Source organism: Vombatus ursinus, unplaced genomic scaffold (genome assembly GCF_900497805.2).
Source record: "Vombatus ursinus unplaced genomic scaffold, bare-nosed wombat genome assembly UNPS02014774.1, whole genome shotgun sequence".
Taxonomy (NCBI): domain Eukaryota; kingdom Metazoa; phylum Chordata; class Mammalia; order Diprotodontia; family Vombatidae; genus Vombatus; species Vombatus ursinus.
The window spans coordinates 8,429,909-8,456,125 of NW_020954552.1; positions in this window are offsets into that span (position 1 = coordinate 8,429,909).

The following is a 26,217-nucleotide window of genomic DNA, read 5'->3' on the forward strand; positions in this document are numbered from 1 at the left end:
ATGAAAAGTGCATCATCCATTTCATCTTGCTAACTCCATCTTAAATATAAACTACCTCAACTTAAATGAAAATTAGCTATGCCCAAAAGGGAATAATATGACTCAGATTAGTAGAAAAAAATAAATCATATTAAAATGAACAATAATTGACTTTTGGGATAGTTATTAATGTCTTTTGGGATAGTTTCAGCATAGATATTTGATTTGAAAAATTGATTCAAATTGTTACTGTGTTAGCATATAAGGTCAAGCATATGAGACAGAATGTGTGGGGCAAGATAATTCTAAACTGTAAAGAGAGGGAGGGTTGTACATTCATTTAATATCATTGTTCTATAAAATCTTACAAGGCAGATATTAGAGACCTTTTAAAATATGGAAAAATCTATCCTTTCTATTTCGACTTGAAAGTTTAATAAACGAGTTCCTTTTGTAAAAGTGTGAATGTACTCACATGGATGGAAAAGTTAAATGTTATGTGTCTTTTCTGTGACCTACAAATTCTGAAATAATTAAGTAAAGTGTATAACACACAACTATGTTATGTTTCTAATACCAATTGCTTGAAATAGTTTTGTAGGATCCTTTAAAATCTTGCATGTCAAATGGGTAATTGTGTTATTAGTAAATACTTTTTTATGGAATTAGATAACATACTAAAACTGGTGCATGATCAAAGTAATGTTACACACTTTTAAAATATTCAAATACAGTTTTTCCCCTCCCCTCAAAATTATCTATATGAGAAAATGCTAAAAAATAGTTTCTATGAAAAATAGTTTAAAAAACTATTTGTATAAAAATAGTTGGGGGTTGTTTGTTTTAAAGTGTGATAAATAAAAATTTCTTCTTAATATTTTAATAAGACCATTCTTATCCCTAAATATAATAAAGGGAATAAAAGAATCTAGATTATGGCATGTGTATTTTTGTATTTGTATTTGCATACTTACTATTAATTTTCTTCATTGATATATTGTAGAAAAATTAAAGCTAGAAGTGATGTCTGCCATTTAGTTAGGGCATCAATTTATTTTTAGTTGGTATGCTTTTAAAAAAATTACTGGAAAAGTTAGAGATAAGAATTCTTAATATTTATTCATGCAAAGCAGAAAATGTCCAGCATGGACATCACAATACAATGGTCAGTTATCTGCTACTTTAGCAGTTTTCTCAAGATAGAGAACATTCTGAATTTGTAAAGGAGTAGACAAAGATACGAGGAAAAATATATATATATATACATATATTATATATATGTATTTTAAAAAGGAAACAAATTTATGTAGAACTGAGTGTAAAAGCATCGAGTAACACTTTCATTTGAAAATATCAAATGAAATGAAAATATAATTAGTAACAGATTTCACTTGATTAATTATTCATCCCAAGTAGCATGTGAAAATTTAAAGCATTTTAACTGAAATTTTGTATTTATGAGAATGAATGTAAGCCACTAAGTACTGAAAAGTAACTACCATCTATACCAAAAAAAGCTTGACAACATCACTTTAATTTTTTTTTATCTTTGATATAACTGAGTTATGTAACTATTAGATACACTGATTAAAGGGTTTGAGACTAAAGTTTACATTGTTAACCTTCATCTAAACATTTCACAACACTGGTAATATAGACACATAAGCAGAAAATAAGACAAATACATAATGTTTCGTGACAGATACTTGATGATTTTAAGGGAGTCTTTTACTGAAAAATAGCACAAGTTTACAAAAACAGGGCAACCAACATTCCAAATGTTCCACAACATTTCCCAAATGTGTTTCCAAATAGGACACATTCAATAGTGTGATCTTAAAGTAAAAATATTTCTCAAACACTACTGAAAAATAATTTACTTAGATTTTTCTTAAGGAAAATGGGCAAAAGTATTTGGTTGAAATATAATGATTTGATATGCTTTTTTCTCATTCCAAAACACTATTTAAAAAGTCAAATATCTTTTATGCTTATCATATTTTCCCTCAATTTGCAGTTGTATTGCCAAGAGGTTAGATTTTAACAGTCAAACAAATAGTACTGCATCCACCCTGCTGTTGTCTATTTTTTAAGCACATGTTAATTTCTGATGCCTTGTTTTTAAGTACCTCAAGGGTGTCTTTAGTGAGCAACAATATAAAAAAGTTAGCTAGAAGAAAGTTGACATTAAAATTTCAGGTTCAATGCAATGCTTATTACTAGAGGATGTATCAAACACCATCGCCAGCTGCATTTATCCTACTCCCACAAATAAAGCTATTATTATTGAAGTGCAAATTACTCATCTTTGATATCAAACTAATAACAGCATTAATACTGCCATCATGAATACCTGGGTATTGCTTTCTTTAACCAAGATTAATTTAAGCAAGATTAGCAGTTATTGAAATTTAACTCTCAATTATTTTTTATCTTGTAACCGTTATATCCAACACAACATGTGATGGTTTCTCAACCAAATTATTTTCCTTTTCTTTCTTTTCTTTTCTTTTTTTTTTAAACTCACTTCCTTGAACAAGGATCTACCTATGGAGGGGAACAAATGTGGTCACCTGTAGCCAGCTCTCAGGAAAAAGGGAAATGAAATCAAATGAAAAGTACTAAAGGCAAACAAATTACATAGAATCAGGCCTGGCTGTTAGTCCAAGGAGGGGAAAGTAAGTTTTAGGTTAACACAATTGGTTTTTCTTCTTAAGAAAAAAATTTGTTGTTTTTATAAAGGGGGGAATTAGGGGATATTTTTCTCCCTACTGCCTGAAATCCATTCAGTTTATAAAGAAAAGGGAAAAAAAAAGAAAAGAAGAAAAGTTGACAGTTAATTAACACACAGTCTTTATTACAGAAATCTCCTCTAAAGCAGGCATATTCAAGTAACACTGAGGTGATTGTCATAAAGAGGTTGTTTACTGTGGGGTTCACAGATGGCTGACATGACAGCCAGGAAACGAAAACAGCCTGATATCAAAGATATCCTTAAAACATGGGTAAGTTTTCAACTTGGATTCTAGTAACTACCTCTTTTCAACTTTCTTAATTTGTTATGTCCAAGCAGTATATTTTAATACAATCTTGTCATGAAGTCAGTGACAGTTGGGATAATTACCCAGAATTGCCCCCCCCATAATAATAATCTAGAATCCTAACTTTAAGTATAATGTTGTCTGTATGTTAACTCTGCTACATTTTAAAAGATAAATTGCTAGACAACTAAAATCCATTTTGATTGACAAAGCTGCTATAATTGTATGACTTTCTTGGATAATGGTTTAAACAAAAGTAAATAGTAAAAAAAAAAATACCAACCTCTTCCCTTTCCCCCCCCCCCCCCCAAAGGATTGGAAAGCTTAGCTGTGTTTAGTGCCCACTGATGAAAGCACTGTTCTCTGATTCATGCTGCTATTGTTGGTTTTCGTTTAGCTCCCTCTCAATCAATATCTAACAGGGCATGATTTAATAAGGTTTTATAATCTCCAAAAATGGGGGGAGGGCGGTTGTGGTATTGTCATTCATCAAAGGGGGCCTTTCAGGTTTCTTTGCTTTCACCTGCTGGGACCCATTTGGTCTCTTTCAAAGAGAATGCAATGACAAAATGAATGAGAAACGCTAGAATAAGAGTCCCTTATTCTACCCAATAGTATAATCAATGGGTACTTGTAATCCCTATTGTACCTCACAGAGGTAGTTGTAAGACAATTAAATCTCGTTTCTCAGGCAAATGATTTTGGTAGTTAACCTGAAACAGCCAACAATATTGAAGGGAATGAATACATTTGAAGCAGTGATGTAATGGGATACTGCCTGGCCAGAAAAGTAAATGCATATGTGTTGTGTGAGTGTGTGCGGGAGTATACATATACTAGACTACAGTACTCATGAACTATAATTACTGAAATATCACATGGGAAAGCAGCAGAGATTTTAAATAATTTTCAAAAGAGGAAGCAGAATAAATAATTTTATATGTCCTTTTAATTTGTATTTTAAATGAATATGAAGAGATTCTTATTATTTGCAGCATTATAAATTCTAAATTGTAGCTTAATAAACAGCAAACATTTACATAGTTAACAGCAGTTTGATATGACAACCAATTTAGGTTTAATTTCATTTGCATCAGCTAAATTCATTTTCTAGTCCTTTCCCTCCTTAGTGGACTGTTTGCATGTCAAAAGAAGAGACATGCATTCATTTTAGTCTTTATTATTTGTTGTCTACTTTCAGCTGTGTGGACTTCATTGCCCCTATAAAGTATTATTACTTATCATGTGAACTTAGTTGTTTCCCATTTTTAAAAAGGGCAAAAGATATGACCGCTAAGTGATTGTAAAGAAAAGAATTGTGAAAATATCATACTACAATAAAAAATACTACTCACAGATACAAATGTGTTCACCATGTACTGATAATGTACTAAATACAAAATAAATAAAGTAAAAAAAATTGACAGATCCAAATCTGTATTATCTGATTGTTTTAAGGAAAACATGAAAAGGCTCTTTTTAATATGATTAAAACATACTGGTTTGTTTAATTTCTTGACTTACAATTTAGACATTGTAATCGTCAAATTCTTTTCACTAAATTAATACCAGTTTCCTAATTTCCAACACCTGATTTAGGGGGGGAAAAAACAACTTCTAGTTTTATTCTTGAGATAAAGACACATTCATGTCCATGTCCATGTCTGTGTATTATAACACACTGCCTTCCACTGTGGTGGTTCACATAACCTTTTCCATTTATGGACACCCCCCCCCCAACTAGAGAGTTCTCAAAGGGAAGATGACTACCAAAAGAATAAACCCAGAACACATATAAATATATACATCTACACACAAAAACAAGACATACACATGAGTCTGCACATTTACTCATGTGCATATGTAATACACTGGATAATGTAATACAAAGTACATGTAAAAAATATATGTACAAGTGCATGCATATGAATTTATATAAATAGATTATAATTATCCATTCACAGATATCTCTTTCAGTTATCCTAATGGTTAACTGTTATAAAGAAGTAATCATTTGGGGGATAGGAGGATGAGAGGACAGGAAGATTGTGTTATACGACAGTCAAGGCAGAATGGTGGGTATAAAAACCTGCCTATTTCTTTCTGTATATTTTAAAACTCCTATTTAACTATATTAAGACCACAGAGGAATAAAAATCTTCTGGAATGATGAGCTGACCTGAATAAAATGCTGAATTCTCCCATAATGTTGTGTTCAGCTGAAAGGAAAAAAAAAAAAACACCTGACTTCTCTGGATACTACCAAGTGATTCTAGCTAATTGGGGTAACTCAAACCAATGGCTATCTGAAAGACTCTAGGTCAGGTGTTTATTGCTGGGATAGTATTCAAAAAATGATTGTCAGGGGTGAACGAAGAATTATGTCAAGAGCAGTAAGCATTACTGCCACTAAAGAGAGAGGAGGGGGAAAACATTGGGAAGAAAAACATGTTATTTCATAAATGAGCTAGGGGAGGAGGACAGGACAATAACGTGGCCTTCAGTTATTGGTTTATTGGATTTCCATTCCCACGATCTTCATCTGTTTTGGGTAGAAATAATTTGACTTTTTATATTATGCCAAGTAAAAATGTAGCTAGGAAAAACATGTGAATTTTGAGTTTTCCTGAATGCCATTTTCTTGTTTGTATGCTAAATCTTAGAATTGTGACTCAGTGTACAGGGTTAAGCATTGTCTTCTCTGGTCAAATCATGCACCGCTTTTAAATGGTAAACGTGAAAGGGCGGCCAAAGGGGCAATTGCGCAACTATGTGATATTGGCAAGGGCAATGTTGTTGTTTGTATTGACAAAGATACAGAGAGTGTGGCCTGGTGGTAAAAGGATTAAGTTAGGTTTCTGCAGTACTGAGTTCCAAACTTACTTGATCATGAACAAGTCATTTTGTGTTACATTGTATTCTTGAAAAATGATGAAAATTCTCCACCTATTAATTCAACAAACACTTAGGAAAAGCCTACTATGCTCCAGTCACTCTCCTAGGTGCTAGTGGTTCATCATTTAATAATGTAGGATTGAGAATCAGTGAAATAAGACTAGAAATGACCCTTGATTCTTCAAGGCCTATGTAACTTCAGATGAATAGATACTATTAGTGGGTTTTTTGTTAACTTTTGCATAATGTTTTTGTACTTCAGGCAAATTTACTATTGTCTCCATCTTTCTTTTTTGGTCCCTGGCACTACATCTATGTTTCAAAATATTGGATCTTAAAGAAAATGAGCACAAGAGCCACATTTTATTTCTTGATACCTGAGTTCTGCTTTAGGAATAGGATATGTATTGTTTCACATAAGCTCCTTGTCGATGGCATTTTAATGAACTGTAATATAGAAAATAGCCTAGTATGGGATATTGGCTTTTCATCGCTATTGCCAGTGCCAGGTGCAAATGGTCTTTCAGAAGGATTAGCAACACATGTCCCTTTTATTTCAGTTTTGGTTAGGGTTTTTTTTTTTTTTTATGTGTGTGTGCATGCATGTGATTTTTTTTGTCAACCCAATCTATCCTTTGAAGGGATCAGTAGGATATGCCCTCATATAGAATTTCCTGCTCAGATTCCTGGATTTCAAATTTATGTCTGGGACAGATTCGATTTCCATAGTTCATGTCAGCAACAGTTTAGATGTTTTTCAAATAGTCCACTTAATAGAGAAACAGAGAAGAAGCAAAGGGACACAATTCTCATGTTGTTATTAAATAAGAGGGCTCCAACATTGTTCTCCTTCAAAGGGGTCTTTCATTGGTGGTTATTGCTTAGGGTTCAGTAGAAATGGAAACATATTCCTCTAACTCAGGCTTGGTTCAAAACTAAAGAACCTGCCAAGCCTCTGATTGGAGCCCAGGGAAATGGTGACTGTAGTTATGAGCTTTCACTTTGGGTTTGGTTGTGAAACTAGGCTTTGTTACAGATTAAATGGCCTAAGGCAGTGTGCTAGGTAGATGGTACTTGGCAAAAACACATGGAAAAATGGGATCAAAAGATGGATAAGGGAGTTCATTGCTTATTGATTTCCTAGAATGTATTAACTTGATTGTTGATATTTCTATGAAATTATGAGAAAAATGACATAACTAGCAACTTCTTAAGACCAGTGGAGTAAGAACTCCATTTTCTCCCACCCCCATCAGCACTGCCTCTTCCAGTCTTTTCTTTTTTTTATTTTACATGTTAAGCAGCTATGTCTCCATGCTCTAGGCACCCTATAATGCTGCAGTTAAATAAAGTCCATGTGGTCTACCTGTTTTCTATAATCTAAGAACATTTTAAAATCTCATTTTCTTTCATTGTTTCATCTCAAGATGTTGATTATGATAAAAGAAAAACATACTTTCTGTTTATAGGACCCCAATTCCAAAGCAACAAAGCATAGAGAAAATTCTCAGTTCTTCTACGAAAGAACATGTTTTCATTATATATTTTGGAATTCTTAAAGTGCTTAAAAGGAAAATTCCTTTTCAGTGTGTGTTTTCTTACATTTAAGGAAGCGCTTGGGCTTTGTAGACTGCTCACAATAATTCTAAACAATATATAGCATGAAATGAAGAATCCCTGGTGAAGGGAAACCTAGAGTTCAGTGCTATATAATCATTGCCCTGCTATTTAATATGTGCTATTTATGGTCACAGTGACAGATTCGATATCCAATTTAAATGTGGCCAAAAAGCCAACCACACTCAGAAGACCAAAAAATAGAAACAAAACAAAACAAAAAACACCCAAAACTTTTCTTACCTTTTAAATGTAAAGAGAAAAAACATAACCAACAATTCAATTTCTTTTGCTTATCAAATTATACATATCACTGAAGATTTGACAAGTAAGAATGAAATGCATTACAATTAATTTGAAAATCTATTTAAAATAACTTACTTTCCTAACATAAGTTGGTATTTTAAACTTGTATACTTGACATAACATTAGCTATCAAATTAACTATCCTGTTTTCCCATCACGATTTTCCATAGACTCTTATTCCAGAGTTTACTAAGTGCTCCAAATATAGGATTTTATAGGAAACATAATGAAATATTAAATATTCATTTCTCCCTGTCCCTCCCACATCCTTACAACAAAGAATCACTGGTCCTCACAGTTGTATGGGGAAAGTGCAGATAGTAATTTTCTTCCTAAATGATGTGAACTTTCAGATAAAAGAAACTTTCAGAACTATTTTCAAATCATTGCTCTACAATCATGACAGAAGAAAATGTACCTCTCACAATAACAGCAGTGCCAGTGATGACAACAAATATAACAAACTGTTAACCTTTTGACAAGAGTTTGAACAGAACACAGTGGATCTTTTCCATGGCAAATATACTCTCTTAGTTATTCTGCATTTGGGCATAACCCAGATGGCTTCACATAATCACTTCCCATTGCACTATTTCCTTGTGTTGTATGTTCAGATGCCAAGAAAAGCTTGGTTGCCAATACCAATCAGCTGAAACAACTTCTCCTGAAATTTGATCAGATGAATACATAAAGTTAACCACTGCAATATCACAATATCCCATTTGTTCTTGAATGATCTTTCCTATGTTTAAATACATAACCTGTAATTGTAATTTATCTGTTCTCTTCTAGGAAAATTAATGAAGAGGTATACACATAGAATTTCTTTTGCTACTTGACTATTACTTCTTGCATCAGTCTTTTTTTAACACTCTATAGTAGCTTGCTTACTAAAAAAAATAGAATTTAGTGATTATACTCCAAATGGACTCTTCACATAGCACAATATGGTACAAGCCATAGTTTATTACTACTTAGATTTATTTATTTATACGATTGATCAAATTATGCACATGTACTTGTGCACAGGTAATCACAGCCTGATAGAACACTATTTCTCAATACAAGATGTCTCATTATATTTAACCATATTCCCAGTTTTCTAACTTGTTTAACTAACTCAAGTTCTAAAAAAAAAAAAGGCCATTAGTTTCCCAAATGCATTGTGATTGTGGTAAACAAGATTACACTGAAATTTTTGTGGTCTATACTACAACATATTTTATGGAAGGGAAACTCCATTCATGAATGGAAAAAATTTAAATAGAATTGCATTTTAAAATCTTTCAGATTAGATCAGTACATAAGATAGTATTTCGAAAAACTGCAAAATCTCTTACACAAGGAACTCCAAAAATCTTAGTGCAGTTTTAAGCTATTATAGCTATGTATAAACATAGCTATGTCAGTAGTATAAACTTCAGTTTGCCAATGCGTAACATCTTTTTTGAGCACATATAAATTTGCTGTAAGGGATTCAAAAGGAATCTCTTAAACATACACCCCAACTGCAACGGATTTGTCATTCATGTACTGCTGAGCATAGAGGCCTAATTTTACATTTTATTTTAAATTGAGGCATTTACCAAAGATCAATACAACTTTTAAATGGACATTTTGTAAAGAAATTATTTTGGTGGGAAATGATAATATGAGAGGGAGTGGGATAATTTTTTTGTTGGGGTTGAATAGCTAGGTATAAAGTATCTGAATATATTGGAAAAGCAAGAACAATACTTTGAGTTTAAATGTACTTCTGTCTCATAAGGATTGAAGGGTGGAATTAAGTCAGGTAGAAACACTTAAAAAGAAAAATATAGCATTTGGAGAGCAATTTAGAAGCCTGTTTCCTTTGGCATCATTGCTAAATAATATTAAAGAAAACCCAACTCCCATTCAGTTAGCAATATTAAATTCAGCTCTTTGTATTATAGTCTTAATTATTACCCCTATACTATCAGGGGAAGAAAGACAAAGAGAATTTTTGATGACAAAAATCAGGGAACATTAGAGAGGTCTGGCTGAGAGCACGTGAACTTTATCTGCAGTTGTTTGGGCATAAAATAATGCTGAAGGGACTCTTATTTCAAAGAAACACCCTATTAAGTAAGGCCAGCCAACAAATAGCAGAGTATCTCCCAAAGCGCCCAAAGGTAAATTCCTCAGGAAAAACTGGTAAATATTGAAAAGATCTTTTATCATTCCAAATTCAATCCCACTTTTCCATAGAGAGAAAAAAAATCTCTTTTGTGTCCTGAAAAGAGTCATGCAATAGAAAGATCTTTCTGAAAGAAAGTGCATCATACATCACTAAACACTGGGCCAACGGCATGAAAAGAATGAATCCAGCGCTGTCTCCCGAGGCAGTGGGCAGAGCAGTCCCAGGACGGTGCGTTCATGCCATCTAGTGGGCTGTCTCGAAAATCTCCTCTGGTGAGCGGCTACAGAAAGCAGTTTCTTGCATTTATATCTACCTGCTAGGCCAAGGGAGGGATAGGATAGAACTGGGAAAGTGGTTCAGCTAATGTGGCAAAAAAAAAAAAAAAAGTACTTTCGCAGAAGTGATCTAGATGTTTGAAGTTAGTAAGTGGGGTTTCGGTGGGGAGGGAGGTGTAGTGTCTGGATAATCATTGCATTTCTCATTTTACTTGGGGGTATGGCTCAGTGAATAGAGTGCCAGGCCTGGAGTCAGAATCCAGTCTTAGACATTTACTAGCTGTGTGACTTCAGGTTGTCACTTAACCTCTGTTTGCCTCAATTTCCTCATCTGTAAAATGAGCTGGAGGAGGAAAATGAGCTGGAGGAGGAAATGGAAAACCACTCCAGTGTCTTTGTCCATGACCCCAAATGGAGTCATGAAGAGTCAGACATGAATGAAACAACTGATCAACAACCATAAATGGTTGATTGGGAAGGTTCAGGTAGGAAACCTACTGCACGCCTTTGCCAGTTTTTGGTACTTCTTGTATCTATCATGATTTCTCAACTCTTCAAAGGTAATTCCCTCATGCCTACATCTGCCTTTTCTATCCTGCAGAGGGTTTTATGAGGACTCAGGGGTCCAGGTGCTGAAGGCTAAAGGGAAGAGGCCACCCATCAGCCCCTTCTGGGTGCCCCAACTGTCTGGCCTGTCAGGAATCTCCTTATTTCCAAAGCTCAGGAATGCTTTCTTGTAAAGCTATATTTCCGGGTTATCTGGGAACTGTCACAAACAGAATAGCTCCGAAGTCATTTCTGTTCCTCTCTGAAAGAACAGCTTTACATTGATCTTGGGGTGGGGCAGCAAAGAGGGGAAGAATGTCATTAAAACGGTATTACCCACTTGTTTCGGTAGCATGAAGGATGTGCTGGAACTTTCCTCAATAATTTAATCTTCGACTGGCATTAGGGCAATGGAATTACAATCACATCACTTTAGCCCCTCTAAGATTTTCTTTCAATACCAGCAATAGGAATTTCCCCTTTTGACCTTATTGCCCCTCAACACTTAATACTACTTTCATGCCCCATGCAATCACTCATCATCACCCTGCGCCAAGAACACAGGGATTGTTTCTGATCATGATACAAAAGGTCGAACTTTAAAATGTTTTCATCCTGCCATGGTTTCCATGCCTTTTTCCAATCTCATAAAAGCCATTCTTTTAATGTGGGGATCATTCATCCGCATAATCTGAAGCATGAGCCAGGACCCTAATCTTGGAACTCCCCCAAAAGGACCTATTGTTGAAAAAGATGCACATTTTATCTCCTTGAGATTAGAATTTTGAAGACCTAAAGGTACTGAAATAACAACCATTTTACTACATAATGTTGACCTATCTTACTAAGTGGATGGGAAAAAAAGTGAGAAAAGTTAGCCAAAAAATAAGGTTACCTATTACTTTCTTTACCTAAGTTTTTTTTAATTGTTGCTAAAAATTATCTGCACAAAATCTCCATTTGAAACTATAATAATAATTCAATGAATTATAAATTCAGTGAATTATGAATTCAATGAATTATAAATTCAGTGAATTATGAATTCAATGAATTCCTTCAATTCAGTAAATGAATTCAATGTGGTAGAGTTGAACAAATTTAACTTTTTTTTCACATGACTTAAAATGGGAAACTAAATTTATGGGTAATTTCCCCCATTTTAAGCATATCAGTTACACAGTTCCAGCACTCCTTTTCAAAGGTTTTTTTTTTATTTGTTTATTTGTTTTGTAAATCAGTAGAAATTTAAATCATGTAAATTGGGCTTCTACCTATTTGGTAAAAATTTCTTTGGCTCAGTAGAGCTCACTTTGAGATGTTCTGGTTTAATATACAAACTGACCACACGTTTATTTAGTAGTGAAGCCAAACACCTGCTTTTCATGGCTGAAAAAGACACAGGAGCAGCAATGTTTCTCCCTTTTCCTCTTTACATCGTAAACTGTGTTTAGGGGCACAAATATGCTTCAAGGAGTCTCACAACTATCAGGAGAGATTTGTTGCCTCAAATACTGAAGCTTTTTAATCAAATTATTATTGTTAAAAGTGACACTATTATGCCCTAAATTGAATGTATATGTATGTACACACACACATATATGTATAAGAGAATTGAGATAATTATATTAATTTAACTTGAGAAGATAAATTTTTAAAGTTTGGTTACCCCAGATGATTCACATAGCTGGACTGCCAATATTAAAAAACTTTCTTACATTTTACATTTTTCTATAATTAGTAAACTAACTCTTCAATTAACTCCCCCTCCCCACTGTATTTAAATAGCTACTTATAAGATTCTGGAGAATTATAGATCTAATTTTTCTTTGACATCTGCACTTAAAGTATAAACATCACAAATAAGTAGATTTATGATAATTATAGTTAACAAAAAATATTAATCCTATTCTACCTTGAGAGCTATAGTTATTTTTCCCGAACACTTCATATCCTCCAAACCTGATGTGTAAGACCAAACTGTTTGAAAATACAAATGTCATTTTTGGTATTAATATTAGTTTCACTTTTCTAAATGTCTCCTGTATATGTCTATACAGATTCAGAGAAATGTGTAATTTAAATATATATGTATATAATTTGAATATTTAATTTCTAATTTCCATGTTTTGCAGAATATGATAGGAGAAACTTGGGAAAGCTTTGTTTAGAAGAAACAGGACTTTTCTTCTTTCGGGAAAAGTTACTGACATTTTTTTCTAAGAGTAATTTTAGTTATAAAGCATAAAACAGTGCTTTTAATAGAAATCAATACAATCCTCCCCCTCCTAATTTTTAGCTTTATACATTGAGGAAATACTTCATTTTGAAAAATACATTTGAGATTTTGGGGGATCCAAAACTGAAATTGAAAAGTTGAAATTGACATGCAGAGTCATAGAGATGTAAAAGTCTCTGCATATGATTTTAGATAAACCTAAAATATTGATTGATTCAGAAATTGAAACTATAAGATATATGTATAAAAACTAAGATATGTATATGATATGAAAATGTCCATGGAGGTTCACATGGGTTATTTTTCTCTGGTTGTATTATAATGTGTCTTAGCACAAACTTAAAACAAAAATAACAAAAAATCAAAGTATGAGTTTTTAAAACAATGTCAGTTCAAACAAAGATAAGGTTCCTATACTTAAAACTTCCCCCCTTGGCTCAGATAATAATTTGAAAAATTAGTTACTAATTACATGCCTAAATTTATAGAAAGAAAAATCTTTCCACATGAAGATTAAATCTGTATTTCTTCCCTTTTACCTAGATGTATCTTTGCCCTCAGTTTGTGTATATCTAGTGTTAAATCATCTAAATATCTTGAAAGATCCAGATGTCTGACTGAATTTTTCCATCTGTTTTCCTACATGTGGCATTATGTAGCTAGAACCTTAGCGTAAGAATGGAATGGACTTTTGGCCTTAATGTGCATCTCTAGAAGATGGTATGTCCATATTTTTTTTGACATGATGGGCTTTAATTTTCTAATAGTATACATCTTGTGTCAATCACTCAATGGACTCTTTTTCCCCTTTCATGTATGACAGTGTGTAAGCACCAAGTTTTGGCATTCTCCTCTCTAGCCACAGTAGTCTGGATAGCACAGACTGCAGAAGAGGAGAAAGCCTTACTTCTGAGCAGTGTATAATCTTTATCTGAGCTGTTAAAACATGGGGTACAGCACCTCTTAATCCTGTGCCTATGCATATCAAAAAGGAACAGAGCACTGCTATATATTCCAACTATTCCCTGCTTCCTCCAAAGTATAGGGAGAATTTTGCATGTTGTTTCTATCTTCTATTGCTGATAATAATTCTTATTTCCAAATTAATAGAATCTACCCCCTCAAAACCTATTAAGGATAAGTTTAAATTATTATAATGCATGCATCACTAGTATTTATTTAAAATAAAATATGAACTTAAGACAGAATTTAGAAATTTAGAAACAGTAGAAAGACAGAATTTAGAAATAAATAGTAAAAAGAAAGTAGAATTAACACACACAATAATTACTGAGAAATAAATTTTATTTTCCTTTGGATTAAAGACTTTTTATTTTGATCCCTTACTTATATCTGGTTCTAGTATGTATGTATGTGAGGACATATAGTCCAACATATGCTATTATGTGAACATGTGAGCTTATGAACCGTACTTCTGTTTATACTTCTATTCTCAAAACAGCATGTTTAAGAAAAGTTTCTATTTTCATTACGCCACTTAGCATGAAAACACATCTCAAGTATATTAGAATTTCATAAGCATTACTTTTTATAGGGGAGATTCAGATCATAAAATGCTAATGCACTAATGCCTTTGACCAAAGCCAAAGAGTTCAAGCAACCTGTTTTCAGGGTTAGATGAAAAAGTATGTAAAGTACTTTGTATGAAACTATATAAATACCAGTCATCATTATTATATGCTTTATATAACACATATAGCATCTCAAATATGTTCTTTTAAATATTCAAAAAAATGTTTTCTGGAATGCCACCTAAACGTGAACATGTAGATTCAAAGAAATAATTGGAGGCAAAAAATTTGGTTTTTTTTCTTTTTTGGAGTTTTGACTTTAAAAGTTTTATTTCTGATTTAGATGGCTAACAATTCTACTCAAATCTTTCCAGGTCTTATTGGGGGGGGGGTGAAGAAAGAAATATGTTATTTATTTACCCTTATAGTAATAAAGCAATGTCTCTTGGATTTGCCTCTTTTCTATTTTTTCTACTTGCTACCATCCACCTGATGAACTTAAGTTCTCATTACTCCAAGATACATTGCTCAACAAGGCTAATTTGCTTATCATCATTAAAATATGACTTGTTCTTATGGCCAAAGGGCTATAAAAATGTGCATACCCTTTGACCCAGCATTAGCACTTCTAGGGCTGTATTCCAAAGAGATCATAAAAATGGGAAAAGGACCCATATGTACAAAAATATTTATAGCAGCTCTTTATGTGGTGGTCAAGAATTGGAAATTGAAGGGATGCCCATCAATTGGGGAATGGCTGAACAAGTTGTGGTATATGAATGTAATGGAATACTATTGTGCTAAAAGAAATGATGAGCAGGCAGACTTCAGAAAAACCTGGAAAGACTTGTATGGACTGATGCTGAGTGAAGTAAGCAGAACCAGGAGAACATTGTACACAGTAACAGTCACATTGTGTAATGACAAACTTTGATAGACTTGACTCTTCTCAGCAATGCAAGGATCTATGACTTCAAAAGTCTCATGATGGAAAATGCTATCCACATCCAGAGAAAGAACTATGGAGTTTGAATGCAAATCAAAAGATACTATTTGCTATTTTTTTCCTTCTGTTTTGTTTTGTTTCTTCTTTCTTGTGGTTCCTTCTATTGGTTCTAATTCTTCTTTACAACATGACTAATGTGCGAATATGTTTAATAGGAATGTGTATGTAGAGCCTATATCAGATTGCACACTGCACTGGGGAGAAAGGCAGGGAGGGTGGGGGAGAAAATTTAAAACTCAAAAGTTTACGGAAGTGAATGTTGAAACTAAAAATAAATTAATAAAAATAAAATAATTTTTATAAAAGAATGACAAAAAATATGACTTGTATTTAAATCCTTTCTCTGACACTTACAAACTGTCTGACCCTGGGCAAGGGAGGGGAAAGAAGTAAGCATTTATATAACACCTACTATGTGCCAAGCAGTATGCTAAGCACTTTTTACAACAATTATTTCATTTGATCTTTACGGTACCCCTGAGAAGTAGGTGCTATTATCATTTCTATTTTATAGTTGAGAAAACTGAGGGCACTGAGAGGTTATGGGACTTGCCTAAGGTCACACAGCTAGTAAGTGTCTGATGTCAGATTTGAACTCAGGACTTCTGACTCCAGGCCTAGTGCTCTCTCCACTGTGCCATCAGTTGTCTTGCAGTTATTTAACTTGAGTCTCAGATCGTTGATCTGTAAAAGAAGGATAATTGTATTTGTAGCATCTGTCTTTCAGGGTTTAAGGCTCAAATGTAATCATGTGTGTAAAGTGCTTTTAACCATAAATGCCTATATGAATGTCAGCTACTACTACAAGCTCTTTTAGAACAGAAATCATGTTTTCTCCTCCTTTAAATGGTTACAGTGCCTACAGAGTAGTTACTCAATAAATGTTGACTGAACAAAGCAAACCTGGATAAAAACTGTCCATGAGATAGTGCACTAACTACTTGACAAAGAATCAGAGTTACTTTTATTTTGGCTAGGCAATAGGGTTAAGTGACTTGCTCAGGGTCACACAGCCAGTAAGTGTCAAGTGTCTGAAGCCAGATTTGAACTCAGGTCCTCCTGACTCCAGGGCAGGTGCTCTATCTACTGCACCACCTAGCTGCCCCCAGAGTTACTTTGATAACTCATCTAATCTAATCCCCTGCCTTAAGATGGGGCTACAGATATTATCTATTACATAGGAATTGTACAATATATTTTATATACAATATAGATGCATATTATTACATATTGTATATTTATTATTATTATTATTATTATCATCATCATCATCATTATCATTATCATTATAACATGAAAATGCAAAGCTGGTCAAATCTGATTTCACCAAAAAAAAGCTTTATATTTTTATATTGTTACAGTCTCTGGGTACAGTGAAATATTGAATAGTAATGTTTCCTTTATCTGGACCATGGTATTGGGTATGTAACATACAACATAATGCAAAATTTTTCATAAAGTCAAAATAGATTATTTTCTTACTCACTCACTTTGGAACTTGTAGATATCTTTATGTTACTACCTAAATATTTCTTCTCACACTAAATACATTGTAAAACCTATTAATCAATGGTTGAATATTGAGTTTTTTTTATATTTCCTTTATTTACCAAATCTGTAACTCTGTCATGGATTAATCCGATAGCACTTAGAGTTGGAAAGTACCTTAGATACTATTTAATGTAACTTCCTTCTTCCCAACCATCTCTAAAATTTTAAAACTATGATTCAGATATCAAAGTCTGTTTTAACATTATGAGTAATTTCAGTATATTATCTGCTGATTGACGATATTTCCAAAGCAAGTTACTTTTCATCATTGAGTACCAAATAACTTTTTAAACTAAAAATATATTATAAAAATGTAATACGTGACACACACACACATATAGATATACATATTTGGTGAGAGTGGGGTGGGAAATAGTAAACCTATGATTTCAGCAGTATAGGGAACTTCTGGTAAGGAAACTCCCTTCACCAATACACAAATTGGCAACTCATTTAGAACTTACGGTATTGCTAGATTGAGCATTTTGTTCCAAGTCCCACATCTAGTATGAGTCAGAGGTAAGACTGAAACCTAAATCATCCTGAGTCCAAAGCTGGCCCTCTATTGACCTCCTTTCTTCCTTTTTTTTTTGGAAGCAATCAGAGTTAAGTGAGTGTTGGAGGCTGGATTTGCACTCAGGTCCTATTGGCTGTAGGGCCAGTACTTTATCTACTGTGCTACCTAGCTGCCATTCTGTTCCACTTTCATTAGCAGATCAGATTGAACAAATTATGTCACATAAAATATAATGTTCATACGACATTTTCCAATGAGAAAATAAAATGTCTAAAATGTGCTCATTTGGCTTATCATTCTGTGTATAAACATGATTTCATGAACAGATTCATTATATAATTCCAATCCTATTCACAAGCACTTTGGTTTAAAAAAAAACTTTTTTTGGGAAAATGCTACAATAACAAGGTAACACACAAAGAATCTATCCTGTTGAAAGCTCATACGTGGATGGGTAGGTAAATAGGGCCAGATTACCTCACAAGACGAATGGTTATTTTCCTTGAGCTGTGGAAGTCAGTCTTTTTTTCCACCTTCCCAGCCAGTGTCAAGGAAATCATGTAGTCCCTGGGAAATGGCCATTGTTCTGATAGCCACGTAATTTACTTCACCTCCTTTATGGAAATTTTTTTTACTCTAGGCGTGAAAGCAGCTGGTTGCTCTGGTGACCTAGAGTCAGGAAGACCTGAGTTCAAATGGAGCCTCTGACATTTTCTTAGCTTTGTGACCTTGAGCAGGTCATTTAACACTGTCTGCCTCAGTCTCCTCATCTATAAAGTGGGAAAATATTAGCATATAATAGTATAATAGAAAATTTGAATTTATATAATGCTTCCTCAAAACATTATATAAATAGTTGCTTTTACTATGAGGGAAAAAAATTCTTCCCTAACAAGATGTATTTCTTCTGAAATAGCTCTCCTTACTACCTAAAACAAGTTCCCTTTGAAGAAAAAATGAGCTCTATAATCACATAAAATTTTCAATTCATTCAGAATCCACCATTGCTCAGATGGGAATGAGGGTATTGATGTATACTTTGAGTAATTTCCTCTTTGATGGCTTCTTTCATCCCTGAGTTATAGAAATTTACTAGTAGATTGATACTTATTTAATAAGATCAACCTGGATACATTAGATAATAAAATCTGCTAGACTGACACAGCAGAAACACCTTTTTTTTTTTTTTTAAGTGACCCATGAGTAGTAGATAAACCAACATTCTATCTGTGTTTATGCATGGTACCTTTTAACTTACATAATCAAAGGTTAGGGAAATAAACTAATTATAGCATTGGTTTTAAAACAGGATATTCCCTATAAGTTCAGTATCTTGTATTCTTGTAATGAATATTTACTGAATACCTGCTATGGAATATAGTATAGCAAAGGTGATGAAAAAATATAAAAAATCCCAAGATTCAACCATTGATTAATATGTCCTTACAATTTATTTCATGGGGTAGGAAACATTTAAGTAGTACATGGGGTGTTCAGGGAGGATGAACACCTCTGGTATGAGAACTTGCTGAGACCTTTGCAATGCTGCTCATCCACCTTTGGTGTCTATCTGGCACTCAATTCTCATCTGTGGCTCCAAGAAGCTGTATCAGGGGTAATGTCCATATCCCAATAAGCCATCTTGGCAGGTGGGCTAAATCAGGTTAAGGGTAACTGATGGGCCTCAAACTCTTCAGTGAGTTAGAGGGGTGCCTTTCCCAAGCATGTGAGGACTTCTCATGGTGGAATGAGAGGATGAGAAAAATTTGTTCCAATGGCCATGAAGGCACCTGAAGCAGGTGCTGTGGAGAGCTTAGAGCTTGATCAGACTTTGAAGATTCCAATGTCATCCACTGCATCCAGGGCCATCTCTGGTCATTCTGACTTTTGTCTTGCCACTGGACTTCAGTGACTCTGGAAGAGAGAGTGAGGCTGATGACTTTGTGCAACTCTGTCTCACTTAAATCCAATTCCCACACAAGTCAAGATATCATCCTGTGATGTCATTGGTCCTCTTTGAAAACGAACACCATAAGGCTGTCTACAAGTTCCAAACTGAGTAAGAAAATAACTGCTGTTATCGTAGTATAATGGTGTGCAAATTATTTGGGGCAATCATTTAGTGACAACAATGGCTACAGCATATGCTTTTACTAACCCTAGGCTGACTCAGAATTCTGAACTTGACCAGAAAAAACTTGATTGAGTTGGTCTCCCTAACTTTCAATATTTTCTTTGCCATGTAAGTGGTGGATTTTGTGCTATACACAAGTGTTTTATTGCTATCTTTTTTCTGCTTTTCTTATTCTGTGGTCCTTAAGAATCACTGTTCTTTGCTGTTTGTTTTTGAAGAGGACTAATGATACCATGGTTTGATGTCTTGACTCATGTGTGAATTGGATTTAAATGAGGCAGAGTTGCACAAAGTCATCAGTCTCACTCCCTCTTCCAGAGTCATTGAAATCCAGTGGCAAGACAAAAGTCAGAATGACCAGAGATGGCCCTGGATACAGTGGATGACAATGGAATCTTCAATGTTTGACCAAGGTCTAAGCTCTCCATAGCACCTGCTTTAGCTGCCTTCATGGCCTTTGGAACAAATTGTTCTCATTTCCCCATTCCCCCGTAAGAAGTCTCCACATGCTTGGGGAAGGCACCCTTCTAACTCACTGATGAGTTTGAGGCCCAGCAGTTATCCTTAACCTAATTTAGCCCATCTGTCAAGACAGTTTACTGGGATATGGCCACTGCCCATGCTACAGCTTCTTGGAGGCACAGATGAGAGTTGAGTGCCAGGTAGACACCAAAGGTAGATGAACAACCCTGGAAAGGGCTAAATAAGCCATCACATCAGAGGTGCTAGTCTTACTTGTACACACCATACATCCCTTAGGAGTGGTTATTATTTCAAGGACATGTGCAAATTCTTTAGAAAAGTATACTTCAATGACTATTAAATACATTGTAGCCATTGTTGGCATAGAAAAGTCAAACATTTCAAGGATTATTCAAACCCACAAAGAAATAAAAGCAATCACATTTCAGCAAAGGAAAGATCAAAAAAATGAAAAATAAAGCCAAGAACTAGCAAACTATTGCTTTGAAACAATCTAATTAATCCTCAGAGGCACCTGGCAGCTAGAAAGGCTGTTCTTTATTCCTCAACAGCATTGGATAAGCTTCTTGAAATTTCAAGAACAAGGGGGAGACCAATTGAAAACAGTAGCTAACTACTGCTATGAAGGAAAAAAAACACTTTTCACGGGCTGAACAATACAAAAACTGGAGTACCGAAAATTGGAAAAAGGTAATTCACCCATGAAATTCTCTTCTTCATTCAAGACTCTACCAAAATGGTGAAATCCAGTCATCTTCACTGAATAAAACATTTACACCTTCCCATATCTTTTGTGGAATCTATTTTTATATGTCCATTAGCTATAAAATTTTTGCCATTGTTGGAGGAATAATGAACTCTTATCGATATACTGATATACTGAGAATCATAACTGTTATAGAATTATAGAAATTTCAAAGCAGCATCGTAATATTGTAACATGACCTTGTTCAATGCCACATATCATGAAAGGTTAAGTAATTTATCTAAGATAGGAAATAAACTTGCTTCAGCGGCCTAATTTAAACCTCATTGCAAAATATGGGTTATAATCAAGACTGGTCTTGGAAAAACGTACTGTTCCTCATATCTCCAAGATAATAAAAATATGGGTTAATAATGAATTGAACAATATACAACAAAATCTTGTGAACTCAATGACAAAACACACAAAACATGACTATAGGAAAAGGAAGACATATCGCATAATAAATAGTTGTCTTGTTTATTATAAATAAATACATTAACTTATGATGTATTCAATAAACGGCTGGCCTCGGAATCAAAAAGACCTGTGTTCAAGTCCTGCCTTTGACACACACTGGCAGTGTGAGATTGGACAAGTTATTTCTCAGTTCTCTAGATATATAATTCTGTTTTGATAGAAGAGGCTTCCTTATCTGCCTTTTACCAATGAAATCAAAAGTCCAGTTTTTCTCTTTTTCTTTTACGTCTAACGAAATAGAATTTTTTTATTGCTGTAGGAAAGGCCTTTCAGAAAATCTCAAAAAAATATAGCTAACAGATCCTAAGTATAAAGCTGCTTCAAATGTTTTGATTGAATCAAATCACAGGATAGCAGAGTTGGGATGAATCTCAGTGGTTATCTAGTTCATTTTGCTACACAAAGAATAAGTTGGGGGCAGCTAGGTGGCACAGTGGATAGAGTACTAGTGCAGAGTCAGGAGGACCTGAGTTCAAATCCAGCCATAGACATTTACTATCTGTGTGACCTTGGGCAAGTCACTTAACTCTTATTGCCTCAAAAAAATTGCATACACAATATCCCCTAAAGTGGTCATACAACCTCTACTTGAAGACCTCTAGTAATGGGAACTTACCAGCTCCAAAACCAACTCATTCCAGTTTGGAATAGTTCCAATTACTGGAAAATTTGTTTTCATAGTAAGCAAAAACCTGATCCCTATATTTTCTACTTGTTTATCATAGCTCAGCTCTCTGTATCTAAGCAAAAACAACCCTAATCTATTTTCCACAAGACAACACTTAGATAGTCAAATTCGAAATCCCTAGCTCAAGGATTAAATATTATGAGCAACAGGAAAAAAACTATTTAAGTATGATGGTAACACAATTAGAATCACACAACTCCTACTAGCAAAGATACTAAAAGACCACAGGTCTTGAAATACCATATACCAAAGAGCAAAAGAACTGGGGTTCTGGCTAAAAGCATACTCAGCAAAGCTTAGCATAATCCTGAATAAAAAAAATGGACATTTAATGAACTGTCTGACATTCAGGACTTTGTTAAAAAAAAAAAAAAACAAACCCTAAACTTAAGAGAAGATTTGACACACAAGAGCCAAGAGAAATATAAGGCACATACTAAAGACTAATTACAGGGGACTAAATAAGGACAGACTGTTTACTTTTTTATGTATGTAAAATGTAAAACATATGTCTGAGATTGTCATTAGTAATTGGATAGTTCGTAAGAAAGATTGGGGTACACCTGAGTATGATATGACTTTAAAAAGTAAAACCATTAGGAACAGTTAAGGATAAGGGAGGAATCTCGAGAGGTAAGGATGAGGGATTAGATTAAACGGGAGGTATAGAAGAGTGTTTAGATTAATGAGAATAGGAAGATAAGGGAGGGATCCTTGGGGGGGGAGTAGGTTAAGTAATAGGAGGGCAAGGTAACAGGTAGAAGTAGAGTATCAAAGTTTCAATATTTAACTTTATAATATGTTTCTTTTTCTTTTCTTATTGTGTATTTAAGTTTCAGAGCATGCTGAAGTTGTTGGATTTCTTCATCTCAGGAATTCTGAGCCAAAGTAGGGTAAAACTGATTAGACGACCATACTAAGTCTGACACCAATATGGTAAGCCCCCAGAAGGTGGTGCGGTGGCATCAAGCTGCCTATGAAGTGAGGAACCAGGGTGAATTAGAAATTGATCAAATAAGCGATCCCATGCTGATCAATAGTGGTATGTGACCTATGAGTGGACATTGTATCTCCAGCTTGGACAAGATATGATGGACACCCAGGCTCAAAACAAACAAGCCAACATGCACGCCAATCAATCAATCAATTAATTAAATGCTTTCTGAATTTAATATAATCTCCAAGGTCTTTCCTCCTCTACTAGATAGTAAACTGCTTTAGAGTAGGGACCTTGTCTTAAATATCCTTCGTACTTAATGCAATACTTTTCATATAATAGACACCAAAAAGATGTTTGTTAAATTGAACTGAAATCATATCTTCCAAAATATATCAATTACATATAGTAAAAATATGTTGTGTCAAAGTTTTGACTACAACATGGTTGGTAGCCCTGTGCCCAAACAAGATTATGTTTTTTTTCACAGTGTATCTATTTTCTATATTGACTACATTTGTCAATATTAATTTAATTCAAATATAAGTTGCCCTATTAGCATGTGGATATTTTGTTCATTGAAAGGGACAGAATTTTTGTAAGGCAAACTAATAAAAGTAAGCTTGAAAAAGAAACACAGACTCTCTGATAAAATGTTGAAGAGAGATGCAGACTGTTCTAAGACCAAGGGGAAAACTGCCCTTTAGATAAATGTAACAAAAGTACCTGCTTGAAGGTAGAGCAATTACTGAAATAATGATGGCTACAGGGCATTATGTCCTATCAGTTCACTTGCATGTAACTTTTTTAGAATTTTAAAAATTATAACTGGGGCAGCTAGGTGGCACAGTGGGTAGAGGACTGGCCCTAAAGTCAGGAGGACCTGAGTTCAAATCCGGCCTCAGACCAAACACTTGACATTTACTAGCTATGTGACCCTGGGGAAGTCATTTAACCCCAATTGCCTAAAAAAAAAAATTATAACTGACAAAATATAAATTAAGTAACTGTTTAGAGATAATGGTAAGATTATATAAGGATAGTTGGGGTAATACCTGTAGAAAGGTTGAATTGTTGAGTTTCACAACATAAGTTAAAGATGAGTCACTTCTTATTAGGATGTACTAATCTGAGCCATTAAAAGATAGAAAAGAAGCTATAGGAAGAAGACAATAATAGAAAAGAGGGAAAACAAAAGAGAAAGAAATTGAGCACAGAAGGATTTGGGGACAGAAGTCACAAAGGCTATGAGAAAAACTGCTTCCAAATGACAAAATACAGGAACTGACCTTACAAGAAGGTTTTGCAGGTGCTTTGTAGAGAGAGATACTAATTGGAATTTAAGTGCTGATAAGAGAAAAGCTGATTGGCTTATTGGAGAAGAACCGAATCCTGATGCTTTGGGGAAAGCTATCTGGGCTCATTGCTGTCTAGTCACACCTATTGACTTAAAGCCATGAATACTCTCTGTTGTGTCTGTGTTGCTTTCTATTGCTCTCTCTATTTTAAGAAGGAAAGACAGAGTGGCAGGATGCAGCATCATTGCTGTGAAAAGAGACTTGGCTTTTCTGAGAGATGATTGGACAAATATGACTACCCGGCCATTTGAAGAGCTGCCAGGGAAAGGCTTCATAGCTCTATGCCCTAAGAGGGAAAAATTCTTTAGGACTTCAGAGAAGATATGAGAAACTTGGCAGTTTTCTGACGTAAGGGAACTGCAAGGGAGCTTAACAGAGGTGGCTGTGTACTAAAAGAGTTTGTCATGGTTTTAGTGTCCTGAGAGTATCAGAGACTTGATTTTGCCTAGTAAGAGAGCTGTGAGAACTAGAAGGAAAACAGTAACTAAGTGGTTTTGCCCAGCAGCTGAGATGCATTGCATCTAAGGAGATATGGGATAATGGGGCCTTCTGTCCAGAGTAGTTATTGCCCTGAATCCATGGGTTTTCCTACTTCATTTCTCTAAGTGTGTACCTACTCTCCCTCAAGGACACTGTGTGCATTAGTGGGAGAGTATGACCCAGACTATGACTGGATTGTTATATTTTGATTATTCTTGTTCTTGTCTTCTATTGAATAAATGGTATGAATATTCTTGCTTTTGACTTATGTAGTGTTTAAAGCTTGAGACAATGGATTTATGTTGACTGATTTTATATAAATAGGAAACCACTAGTGAGGACAGAGTAGCAGGAGTATATTCCTTTGACACCTTAAATCAGGGTTACTGCTAATTCCTTGAGAGTTTGAATCGTAACTTTATGGTTGCAAAAATGGTTCTCCCCGTAATCAGGGAAAATACTAGACCTTCTAGTTCAACGACAGGTTAGCACGAGTAAGGCAGCCCAGAAAGAGAGAGAAAAGGGATGAGGCGCCATTTTGAAATCCACTTCCACAGACTGCATTGCCCACATGGTGGTCTACATGCCATAGTAAGATTACAATTCAAGCAACTTCATCAAATCCAGTATTTTCATCATCATCATCATCATCATCTTGGGCTTCCTATGGCAGTGAGTAAATTGGCCCAAGCAAAAGTAATTTTTATAAGCATGAGCAGTGTGGTATCATGGAAAGAACATTGCAGCAGAATCTAGAAAACCAAGCTTCTAGTCCTCATTCTCCCACTAACTGGCTTTGTGACCACTGTCAAATCCTTTAACATCTCAGAAAAATGGTGATGATGGGGGGCAGCTAGGTGGTGCATTGGATAGAGCACAGGCCCTGGAGTCAGGAGGACCTGAGTTTAAATTCAGCCTCAGATACTTGACACTTACTAGCTGTGTGACCCTGGGCAAGTCAGTTAACCCTGATTGCCTTGCCAAAAAAAAAAAAAATTGGTAATGGTGTCATTTGGCTTTCCTGCCTTATAAGCATATAAAACCTATTGCAAGGATCAGATAAGATAATAGATGTGCAAACACTCTGAAAAGTAGGAAATACTAAGCAAATTTTTTAGTTTTATTATGATATCGTCTTTTAAAAATGGCTTATGATATCCCTAGTCAGTTTTTTAGTGTGCTTATTCTATATGCATTAATGTTTCTCTTTGCCTTTTTTAGGCCTTTTGCATGGTCATTGAAATATTTGA